Source organism: Solea solea, chromosome 6 (genome assembly GCF_958295425.1).
Source record: "Solea solea chromosome 6, fSolSol10.1, whole genome shotgun sequence".
In the NCBI taxonomy this organism is placed as follows: Eukaryota; Metazoa; Chordata; class Actinopteri; order Pleuronectiformes; family Soleidae; genus Solea; species Solea solea.
This window is the reverse complement of record NC_081139.1, coordinates 7975666-7988287: the sequence shown is the minus strand read 5'-3', so window position 1 is coordinate 7988287 and position 12622 is coordinate 7975666. Positions and strand designations below refer to the sequence as shown.

General features: G+C 40.2%; 1 protein-coding gene across 3 annotated transcripts in view; it reads left to right on the top strand.

Annotated features, from left to right (window-relative positions):
* LOC131461224 (cadherin-22-like) overlaps positions 1 to 12622 on the top strand; it is a 145224-nt gene that overhangs the window by 4702 nt on the left and 127900 nt on the right. Inside the window, exons 2-3 of one of the 3 annotated variants that reach the window (XM_058632306.1) lie at positions 326 to 442; positions 776 to 908. The exons of 1 other annotated variant lie outside the window; for it this stretch is intronic. The gene's annotated coding sequence lies outside the window, so the exon portion shown is untranslated. Of the gene's footprint in view, positions 1 to 325; positions 443 to 775; positions 909 to 1181; positions 1430 to 12622 lie in introns of those variants that run through there. One more of the 3 variants, XM_058632305.1, reaches the window with a different exon arrangement.

Here is a 12622-nt window from a genome sequence, read left to right as displayed (position 1 = left end):
GACTCCAATATGTTGCCCATTTTATGAGGTAATGACACATTGCCCCAGTGCATCGAGAGTGCTTGCCCTCACTGAAAACATGGCTGCCAGTGGCTACACAAAGAAACTGATTTTAGCTACTTATCGAAAAAAAAAAAAGGCTCACAAAAGAAAACCAATGCCTAAATAACATCTTGAAAATGCTTTTGTGACTGAATACTCGTCACACCAAAGTCTATAATGAAAACCTGCTATTTCACATCACAGCAAAGAGGAGTTGTGAATCATCCACTGCTGCCTCCATGAAAAAGTTCAAACATGTTCATTTGTGACTTTGATGTTTCAGATCCTTCATTACCAAACAAGGTGGAAGAGAATACCAGCAGCTTCTGTGTCTGTGCTCCATTAAAACACTGATTTTCTCTTTGGACTTTGGTACAGAAGAGTGAGCTGATTACAAACGGTAAAAGCAAATGTGTTCTTGAGCTGTCAAAGACTTGATCAGGTGTCGTTTTTACATGTCGAGTCTTTAATAAAGTGTCTAAAATCAGTTTTCCTTTTCGAGCTGCACTGCCAGCCATGTTTTCAATGCTGGCACAGCTCAGTTCAGCACTGACTATGCACTAGTACCTCATTTAACCATTTGGGATGAAAATTAAACAAAGATAACTTGGTTTTTCTGACTTGGTCTCTCTGGTCCTCTCTCCTCCTCCTCTGCTGCTGCCACATCTCCCCCCCCCCCCCCCTCTCTCTCCATCACTCCCTCTCTTTCTGTGGCTCTCTCTCTTCCACTTAGCTCACTGCTGTGAACAGCATCCACACAGTGGCTTTTAAAAACCTTGTTGGTACATCAGCTTCCTAACCCGTTCACCTTCTGGGAGACTTCAGCTGCTCGTGGGTAAAAAGTGCAGGCAAAGAAAAAGCAAAAGGTAACCTCATTCCCTCTCTTTGTCTCAGTCTCTCTGTCACATTCTTATCCCTAGTCCCCGATCCCTCCAAGCAAAAATCATTATAAGGTGTATTTGAAAGTAAAGAGATCTACATATCAGCGTTTACACACACCTCTGTCAGACAAATACAAATCCACCCCCCCTCCCACCCCCCCTCTCTCTCTCTCGCTCTCTCTCTCTCACACACACACACACACTCACGCACGTTCACTTCATCACCACCAGGGGCTTTCCACTCTGCACCGTGCCGACCACGGCTTGGCTTTCTCGTCTCTTCTCCCCTTGCGCTCCTCGCAACCGAACCGAGACTCCAGACGCGCGGCGGTAGACCAGGCGCACACACAGAGCGTCTTTCCCTCTGATTTTCATCAAACGGGAGGATCCTATACGGTTTTTTTTTTCTTCCACCGGGAGGAGTTGCAAGTTAAATGCCCGTCTCTACATCCACTCGTCAACTTGTCACGCCAGAGCCATTATGTTTACGACACGGGATAAGAAAGGTAGGAGTTTACGGCGTGTTTTTAATTGGATGACAAAGTTGTGCCATGAAATTATAATGACGCCGTCTCACATCGCGCTGTGGACTTTCATATCTGTGCACAGCACCAGGGATAAATAGTGTAAATGCTCATATAGGCGGATTTTTGTCTGCTTGTATGCGTATAATGAAACATGATCTTTTACTGAGCCTTTTTCGTCTTTACCTCAGGACTGAGCATCGCCACATAACTTGTTGCCACTTATGACACAATTAACGACGGGTTTGCACAGAGCAGCTGCCCGGGAGAACATTTGTGATCCCGGTCAAATGGAACGATTGAGATAGTGATATTTCATGGATGTTTTATTTTTTTTTCATTTTTCTTTCTTTTATACTGTGAAGCATGCAATTGGTCGCACACGTCGTGCGTACTCATAATGGCGCCACATAAATTTAGGGAAGCAAATCTCCTCAGTCAAATCTCCACTCAGAGGTTTTGGCAGCACGTGTGCGCATGCCTTGCTGCTGGCCTGGCTGCATGTGCACATTTAAAAATGTTTCGCTGCAAAGAACATTCCCAGCTGCGTTTGATCAAACGCAGAAATGTGTGTAAATACGCGAGGCGGCCCAATAATCGCAGCAGTTGCAGCAGCGCGGACTTTCATAAATAAAATCACAAGTGGAAAGTGACTGCTCGTATCTCCCACACAGCGGGCACTGCAGCCACTTGATGCGCCAACAGGATGCATTTGGAAGTTGGACGTGTGCCACTGTGCACTAAAGACTGACTGAATGCATCTACTGCCATCAAAAACGGTTTCATCTGGTAACAGTAGTGGGTTTTGCGCATCCGTTTTTAGTAATAATCCTTCACAGATTGTAGATTATAAACGTTTAAGTGTCTCTGTGGAGGATACGTGGTGCTAAAAACGGTCTGTCTATTTCTGCTGTGCACATATTCACATAATCACTGATCACTTATGGTAAGTATTAACAGCGCATTCTGTGTTATGTATGATAAGCACATTTTCTGTTGGACAAAATAAACCACTGCACTCACAGTTTCTTTGAACCCCCCCCACCCCCCACACACACACACACACACTCTCTCTCATTTACTGTGCTGTGTTGCCTACAATTTCTATCAAGTGGATTTATGAAACTCCACCACCTAATTTTATTGCGGAAGTAAATCTCAGATTGACTTGAATATCATTTGACATCTGTGTAGCTCATGAAACGGTCATTGATGAAAGAGACAGATGGCACATGAAGCTCTTAGTCTTATAGAAAAAGCTTTAACGTGATGTGATTTAGCTTCCCCCTGTAAGACGCAGCACTTTTGTGCATAACACCGATACAAGGCTGATCACATTTACTTACAAACCTAATATTTGCTTTGTTGGGGAGACGGACTTTTTATCATTTCTGTGGAATCTGAATGAAATACAACCCATGTTTTACTCTCTGTGTGTGTGTGCATGTGTGTGTGTACATTTCATATGACCAGATTATGATTTGTGACCGTGGGGTTGCAGTTTACACTTTAAGCCTGGATATTGAAGAGTGACCTTGGCTGGGGTTAGAAATGCTGAAGTTTACTCCATTGATGTGTACGTGTGTGTGTATGTGAGTATATTCAAACTGTGTGTGTGTGTGTGTGTGTGTGTGTGAGGCTGCTGGCATGCCTCTGTTTGCGATTTATCCTCAACTAATTGGTGTTTGGGAAAGTGAGAGAAATCCCTCTTGTCCCAATAGCAGATCAATGAGTTTAATTTTCCAATTAGATGCTGATCTGCACAGGAATCAGTCAACGAGGTGGGACCTCTGGGTGCAGACCATGACCTTTATTGACCCCGTGTTTGGAAAATTGATTCAGCAGGTTACAACATAGGATGGAAATGTTTTTGTGTGTAGATCAGCAAAAAGATGTACGTCAAATTTAAGGCAGAATTACTCTGTATAGATGTATTGTTTAAAGTGTTGTATCCTTTTAAGGGATGTAATCAGTGCAATAGAATGTTTCATGTTTTTATTTGACTGAACTAAAAATGTTTTAACAGATGATGGGAATTACAAAATGGTGCAAATCCCTCTGATTATGGTGCTTATTACATTTTTAATCTTACGTAAGCACGCCTATCATCGCACCATAGGCAATGTGGACTTTTTATAAACATGCTCGGCTGAGATGCACAGCCACACATACATTATGTGCTTATACTGTTTATGTAAAACACAAATCTTATAGCTGGGAGGTGATGAGGAGTACAAAACTTAAATTGCAAGAAAAAAAAAGTGAAAAGAGAGCATTTTGCCACCTTGCTGTCCATTACAAACATGTATCTGCTTTGCATCCTGGTCTCCTCATTTATTCACCCGCTGGTCTAAGCAGCATGTACATTACAAGGGCCATGTAGCAGTAACCCAGATGGCAGAATGGGCTGATTGTGATTTATGTACCAAAAGTGAATGCATTACTGTGGGTTCCTGCAGTCAGTGCCAAATCCAGGCAGGCATTTTCAACACATTTTTAAACAACCATACACACCGAGAGAGACCCACACCAATCATAGATACACAAGATAAATATTCACTTACAAAACTTACCAACTATGTTGTGCTACTGATGTGTGTGTGTGTGTGTGTGTGTGCATACCAGGCATGTTCTAATTTATTACTATTCAAATTTAAACGTAAGAACCCAAGCAAAGCTTTTAAACTGTGCTTTTATTAAAGAGCCATTTGAAACTGAAAAAAACATTTGGATCCAAATAATTATTCTGCTTTCAGGATCATGGTCATCTCTTCCACTTTTCACTTTGCCCATTTTCAACGAGGGGCAACATCTGATTCAGAATTGAAATTGGATTAATTATATTCTTGGTTATCAGTCAAAATGAATCCAGTGAACATTGTGTGTTGAATTGCATCAAACCAAAAAAACCACGTCATATCCCCTCGGATTCTGTGCCACAGCGCCACAATATGTGGCATCACTTTATTCTAAAGATCTCAGCCACTTAAATGCAAAGTATAGGGCTGTCTGATTCAAAGCGAGATCTCCAACTGATTCCTGACCTGAATTTCCCTCAGTGGAGCAGGAGGGTCTGGATGATTTCTTTTGAAAGATGACTGCAAAGTTTGTCAGGTAAAAATGACAGCAATTACAGACACGTATAGTAGATGAGAATTCTTTCATTATCCGTACAAGGTCAAAGGCCAGTGCGGTGTGTGATTTATAATGCTGTGGATGTATATATAATTCTTCTGTGATTAATTATTCAAAATCAAAACATTATTTTCACATCCCGATTTAAACACGCAGGCGTTGGTGTAGATTGAATGTGCGCGCTGTCTGTAGCTGATAACCGTGTTGCACATTAATAAATTATGAACAGTTTAACTGAAGTGAATGCCGCTGACAAGTGAGTGTCGCAGCTTTAAATCAATTAGTTGACAAATTGCACACATTCGGAGTATGTATGGTAAAAAATCTCTCCCTGATTCAGTCACTGTGTCTGTTCTTTTGCTCTGCCGCTCTTTTTTTAGATCTCTTTCTCACTCTTTTTTTCACACACACACACACACACACACACACACACACAGCCCTCTTGAGAAATCGTTAGGATGAAGCAGTCCACCAGTGTGAGACATTGATTACCGTTTACCAAGCTGGGGCATAAATGTAGTGTTAAAGGAGGGATGGCTTGGATAGACAGAGGTGGAGGGGGGGGCAAAGAAGAGGGAGAGAGTAGAGAGTGAAAGAGGCTGACAGATGGCGATAGTGTGGCCGTAAAGATGACAGATTCAGGGGTAAACCAGAGGGTCTTTATGGCCAACAGAGGGGACTGATTAGGCCAACTAACTGATCTCGACCCGTGGTCCCTGGTTCATCCACGGCAAACACAGCCTCTCTCATTTTCCCAGTCACACTTCTCTCGACTCACTCCTGCTGTCTTGTCGATGGTCAGGGACGGTCAGCCCTTAGTCACTTCATTATCCCCTCTGGGCAGGGACTGCATCAACAACACACTAAGCTCTGTGATGGAGTCAGTAGGTAGGAGGAGACGGAGAGCTCAGAGCTGTGGACAGATTCCATGGTTCATTTTCCAGCCCTGTTTGCACCTGATTTCAAGGACAGCGTTGCAGGCAATGCTTTGATGGAACCATTTTAAATGACTTTTCTGAGAAAAAAAATGCTTTTACTTGTGATGAAACAGACTGTTAATACAGATCCTTTCTTGTCGTTTTTACAGCTGTGTAAGGGATTAAATTGCTGTGTGGCTGAGTTGGAGTAAGGTTGCTAACACCTGTTTTTTTATCACTAGTTATTGGTGAAAAGCATAGTTCAGCATTTCCAGAAATAAGGTCAGTTTGCCTATTTATTGAGAAAAAAATCCACCAGCATCTCTTAAATTTTATGAATTAACACAATATCTAATTTTAAAAGATTTCTGTTTATCAGTCATATAAAAAGACATATTTGTACTTTTGTTTAGAGTTTATGTCCTGAAAATAATGTTGTGGTAGCTTCATTAATAAAATTCAGAGGTGCTGTTGGAAGATAGAAGGTGTTTTTTTTTTTTTTTTTTCAGTCTTTTTTCCTAAGCTAAGCTGTTTCCTACTGGCACTGTCTGCAACATTAGCATACTGATGTGACATTTGAATTTATGTGCTCATCTTCATTTTCTAACTTGAATATCATTTTTGGTATGCCTCTACATGCATGAAGAAGTCAGGTCATTGGCTAATTCTGTGATTCGGACAGTTCCGTCAACAATATTGAATTCCTACTGCGTTCTTTTTCATGCTTTGATCATTTTATGTGTGCATTTGAAAGCTCACATGTTTTCTTTTAATTATAAAACCAGGAAGGAAGCAACAAGAGGAGAAAGTGGCCAATAATAATATTCATACAGATTACTTTGTCCTTATGTTACAGAAAAATCAGCTGCTGTATATTCAGTCTCTTCTGCCATAAGAAGCCAAACGGGTAAAATTGCATTGAGAGTTCAAAGAAAATCTGAATCCAAGTCTTCAAATGTGCAGAAAATGAAATGATCTAAGAACCTTTTGGCAGTGAATTGAAGTAGAGACTTGTAGGGGGAAAAAAAACACCTTAGGTAGGTATAAAAAAAACAATTTGAAGCACTGTTTTGGAAGGAAGAACAATTAAATTGTATTACATTTGTGTTGACAGCAGTGTTGACTGCAAAAAAAATGAAAATAAATTGTTAGCCATAATATTCAGAATGATGATAGCACTTTTTGTGTTTTTATTGCATTGGTGTCTGCTTTATAGTTAAAGATGATCAGAGCCAAACATACTGTATATTATGCGGATTTTTAATATTCGTAAATCGTAATCTAATCATCGTTGCAACCTACTTCATGTTCTGCACTCGGCGTGTGCTCTTGTTTGTTCCTCTGTCTTTCTACATAATAGGTATTATCTTCTGGAGGCAAGGCTCCATCTCTGGTGATGGGATCCAGGTCGTCAGACCGCCTCCTCTAGCTTGTCTGCCGTCGAGGTTTGTGCCTCTTGTGTTGGAGTGGGAAAAACAACTGACTTGTAAACAGGCAGTTCTTCACCTGGATGTTACGGTTCACAAAGGTTCTTACTCGGAGCTTGGCATAACCCCACTGGCAGAGCTTATGTGGAGGTGTATTTCTGCATCAGTGTCGACTTTGGAGGGATGAAGGCTGCCGAGTCATTCACATATTTGAAGCTGAAATATTTGATGCGCTCTGAGACACACAGACGCGGTGAATCACACACACACACTGCACATGCTTGTGTGCGTGCGCGCACACACGTTTGTGCACAGATATAAGAGGATTGTTTTATATGCAATGAGACTGAAATGAACAAAGGATTAGAGGTGATGTGAAGAAGAATGAGTTATTATATCACATTGTTTTGTTTGCTTTTCTCTGATTTATGCATGCAGCTCAGTGTTAGAGGAGACTTTGGGGTCATTTTAATAATCAAACAGTCCACATTCTGAAGTTGTTAATTTTATTCTTTACTTGGCAAGTGACTGCAATGCCAGTAAATATGAGTTTCATTCTGTTTGACAGGGGAAGCTCATGTTTTTTCAACTCTTGTCTCATCTCCGATTATCTACTGGCAGTGTAAGGTGACATTTTTCCAGGCTGAAGATGCTCATTGACAGCGAGTGTCCCTGAAATGAGATTTATGATGGGCTGTCAGCTTCAAAGAGCTGCTGAGTGATTCTCGTACAGCCATGATGGAAAAGAGGAAATCTCACTATTGTTTAGTATGCTTTGAAACCAGACCATGGGATATTTTGTTAATGAATTAGGTCTCTTTATTTTTAAGAGAGAAGGTGGCAGACATAGAAGCCAGATGTCTGACCATAGAAAATGCACATTTTCATGTTTTATAAATAGTGAGGCCATGTAGTTGTATTTTAGTGGTTTTAGTGCACTGTCTGGATATATAATGTTTCCCATTTGAGCAGTTGTTTTAATACAGCTGTACACAAAAGTGCAGCGCTGTAGTTCGAAACTGGTGCTTAGAGCAAGCGGAATCCTCACTTATTGGTTTCCTCCAGCTGCACCAGTAACCTGCCTCAGTTCAGATTCATGCATGCTAGGCCGACCGGAGACTACAGATTGTCCATAAATGTGGATGTGAGTGCAAGCGAGTCCCTATCTATGTCCTTCCATCTGTGAACTGGCAACTTGTCAAGAATATTTTCTTGCCTTCTGTACAATCTGAGCTGGGACAGGCTCCAGCACCTTGTGACCCAGAGTGGGATTAAGTGAATAAGACAACGACTGCGTGAGGAAACATCAATAAACAACTCGTGTATTTGTCAGAATTACCCTCCAAAGCTTTTTATTCAGTGTTTGCTAATACACCCTAGCAACAGACAGTTGGCTCCTATGAGTGGCTATTACAGGCTTTGGCTACTTTCTTCTTTTGTTTTTTTTCTCCTTCTGTCTCTCTCTTTCTCTTTTTCATCCTCCGCTTGTTTTTTTGCCGTCTGTGTGTTACCCAGAACTGATTGCAGAAACACAGGAAGATTTTTGATCTGATGTGACAAAAATAAAAGAAAAACTTGCAGAGAGTCATAACGTTGATGTTTTAAGTGTAGTTAAGTGCTGTAGGCACTGTTGTATAAAATCAGATAAAGTACACTAGTCGTTGCACTTATTGAAATTAAAGTCATAATATCGTGAACATTTCTTGCTTTATGGACTGCAGTAGAACATCTCTCCCCATTTTGGTTTTAAACATATAAAGGTGAGGTGCAGTGCTTTAGGAACTCTAACACTGGTGTAATTTATAGCACTTGCATTGTATCGGGACTGACAGCGAACAGTGGGCGTGTGGTAAATAGCAGCTTTAAGAAACGCTTCTCCATTTTGCATGGATATCACTTGCTCCAGACAGAGTAATAACTCTTATTACAGCGTTTCAGGGACTCTTTGGAAGTGGACGCTTTGATCCAATGCAATTCTGTCGGCATCTTGCAGAGGGATAATGGAAAAGACATCCCTAAATAATTGTTGTTAAAGTGATATTGAGCTGAGAAAATGACCCCTCTTCCATATTAAGCGAGATGTGATGCGAAAATAGCAAGTTTGATTGTACTGTGGCAATTTCCTTTGTGGGACAGGGTTGTTAGAGTTAATAGTTTGGACATGGTATGATGGTTTTATAAAATACTATTTGATGCTCTTTCATTTTACTGCCACCCAGTAGCAGACAAACAAACACCAAAAAGGATCACATTTTTTTTTTTTTAAAGTTTTATGCGTTTGCTGAATTATGTATTGAGAACACACTCTCGGGGATAGATGTGCAGTCTTACTAATGGTATTAGTTTTTGCTGGGTAAAGCGTGTTTACACACTCGACAAAACACACACACACACACACAGAGGAAAATGAGTGCATGAACACGCACGCACGTACACACCAATACATCACTTCATAGCCTTATACTAAAAGATTAAAAAACTTTAGTCCCCTGTGAAAACATTTCTTATTTGGGTAAAATTTTGGGAGCTTCAGCAAGCACTTACTGGCAAATTTCAACTCTGCACTAACTTTGCTTCAAACAAATACTGCGTTTACAGCGCATGTGTGCAAGAATATTATACAATTTAATCACCTCTTTAGTCCACTGTTACCCCGCAGGCTATTCCATGATATTATCAACATACACTGAGGTCAGCCTGCCTGAATAATCATAGGCAATATTCAAGAATCCATTGATGGAGCTGGCATTGTTGGAAACCCGCTCCCCTAAGGTTATTTTTCCTTTTCAAAAGGAAATGCATAAGCGCTTCAATACCCCACAATAGGGAATAATGGAAAACTAGCCCTCGACACGTACGCAAATGTGTTTAAAAATCTGTATTCTTAAGAAGGCATGAAACTTTGCTATAATCCTTGTGGCTTCGATGAAAGAATACAAAGAGAATCTTGAACAAGTGGTATTATTCAGTGGTATCGCAGTGCTTTTACTGTGCTGTGAATGTCTGGTGTCTTAAGAGACTACAGAAACCAATACTGGCCTGAATGTCACCAAAATTAAATAGAATGTAACTGTAATGTTAATTTTTTGTGAACACTATTTCTGCCTTAAAGTAAAATTCAGCCCCTGCGTAATATGGAAGTATAGATTACAGAACAAGATCAGACACTATATTAAAACTAATTATATTTTTTTTAACTGTCTCCTTTTTGTCTCAGTCTCTCTCTGTTTCATGTCCAAATTAAATGTTCTGCTACTCTTCTTTTCACTTTGTCTATATCTGCATTTCGCAGTGACACGGTTGCTAGAACAGGGATAGTCAATTAAAATCCAGATAGAGAAAAATGCCCTCAAGCAAAGGTCAGAAACATCATAATGTCTAACCGGTGTATGTGGTTAAGTGGTTAAATCCAATACATTGTATATTTAAATATGTGCATCAGCATCAGTGTGTTGTCAACATCTGGCAGTGCTGCTAGTATTTCATAGTTAAACTATTGTTGAAAACAATGAATGAATGGATGGCAAGGTGCTTTTACTTTGTAACAGGAACAGGATGTGTTGTCTTTGTAGCATATGGAACAGATATAGTCTGTGGTGAAAGATCATTCGTCAATTTTTTGCTGTGAAACGGGCCAAAAATAGACAGAAATCTATACAGATATCAATTAAATAAGCAGTGTGGCTAAGTTGCTCATTCCACTCACAAGCTGCAAATGAACCTGAAGAGTATTTCACTTGTGCACTGTAGCTGTCCAGTAATGAATAGCAAGACATTCAGCGATGCAGCCATATTCACTGAAATGATTGGGCGAGTGTTGGAAGGTGGTCATTTTCCAAGTATTTGTACTGAATTCCTTTTAGTACCGTTAGTTTGTCTGGGTCTGGATTTGGACTGTGTTCCACCAATGAGTGTGATTATGCCCCACAGTCCATGTGGATTTCTCTCCCTGTGTATATACTGTGTGAATATAGAGAGAATAACCTCTATAGATAATAGATGGACAGCTGATTTTTCTGGCTCTTTCTCCTGGTTCTTTTCGTCTCCTGCAACAACATGCAACTTTTTCCAACAGCCTGAGATATGCTGAGCCCCAGACCATCATTTGTCGGCTTAATGACCACTGAGGTGCCATGTTGAGTCATATAGATGACATATTAAAGTTTATTTTTACGGTTTCATTTGAAACCATTGTGGGATAGTGCAGCCCGTAATATTTCTTTTCAATTTAACCCCCGCAGGTTGCCCATTTTCTTTTTATGCAGACTTAAAACATTTTTTTATCAACACACAAGACTAGGATCAATAATTCCCACATATATTATTGTTTTCATGTGAACATGTGGATACAAAAATCCAGTGCAGATTAATAAATCATTCCCCTTCTCTTTATTTCTGAATTCAAGCATAATCTTTTAACACATGTATGTGGTTATTACAGCTGGGCTCCTCGTAATATTTGAGTGGTTCCGCTTCACAACTAAGTGCTCACTCTCAAAGTGTGTGATCAACATAAATCAACCATTAATATAAGTAGCAATTCACAAATTAACATTGAGTGCAAATACTGAAATGTTAGGCCTGTATTCTGAGCAGTTAAGACCGGATACTTACACATAAGATGTCACAATATTGCTGTACATATTACCTGCTATACTAGGTCAGATAAAAGGAAAATGACACATAATCTGAATGCCATATCTCTGTTTTATTCCTTATAAGTATTCCTTCAAATCTATCATGCATGGTTTACAGCAATTTACAACTTAATTACAAAACTGAAAGTTAAAAACACATTTATTTATTTATTCATTCATTACTTATTTGTAATTGATGACTTTCACAGCCCACCTGCAGTACCTTCACGGCCCACAGTTTGGGAATCACAGATTCACACAACTGGTTTATTTTTAGGATTCGGCTCCCTCTGAGTCACTAACTAAACAGATCCGGGTGTGCAAGTCACGAGTGTGTTTTCTCGCTATATTGAACAAAATGTTATAAATGACATTATGCTCTACATTCATTGTGCCTGGGATCTGTAATTCCTGCAAATAACCTAATGATCAATGCCTGCCTTGGCATCAAACGTGTATGTTTCCGGCTGTAACCGGCTGAATGGAATGACAGGACTCCCGTAGTTGACGAGGAGGGTTCAACTGGTGCAAACGAACTGTAACTTATGCAGTTTTAGCAGCTATAATTGCTACTATGGCTATATTGATCTTGTAATGAGTTTGACATGTTTATAAGAGTTATGTACGCGATGGGATCTATAATTTCGTCATCGTGTAGTTAGGGCTGGATGGATGCGGGTTAATGGAGACGGGTTCGTAACTCGGATCTAGATGACTTGTGACTCGACCAGCTCTAATGTAGTGTATCGTCTCACAGTGGCGAACACAGTGGTGAACCCAGCCAAAGAGCTGCTGTCTTTTGATTCGGCTGTTGCTTCCACTTGAAAGCTTGTTACTGTGCTTACATCGTCTGGATCATTGGTCTAATTGGTTGTTGGTCAATCCAATTGTATACAGAGGCATTTTAATCTACACCTGTTGGTCACGCCTCTTGAAAGTAGGTGGTGACAGAGTGAGATGCAGTCTGGCATTAGGCAGGCTAATCTCACAGCAAATACACTCACACTCCCTTTATTCATGAAATGACTTGTTTGAAACTTGAAAGGACTGAAATATTTG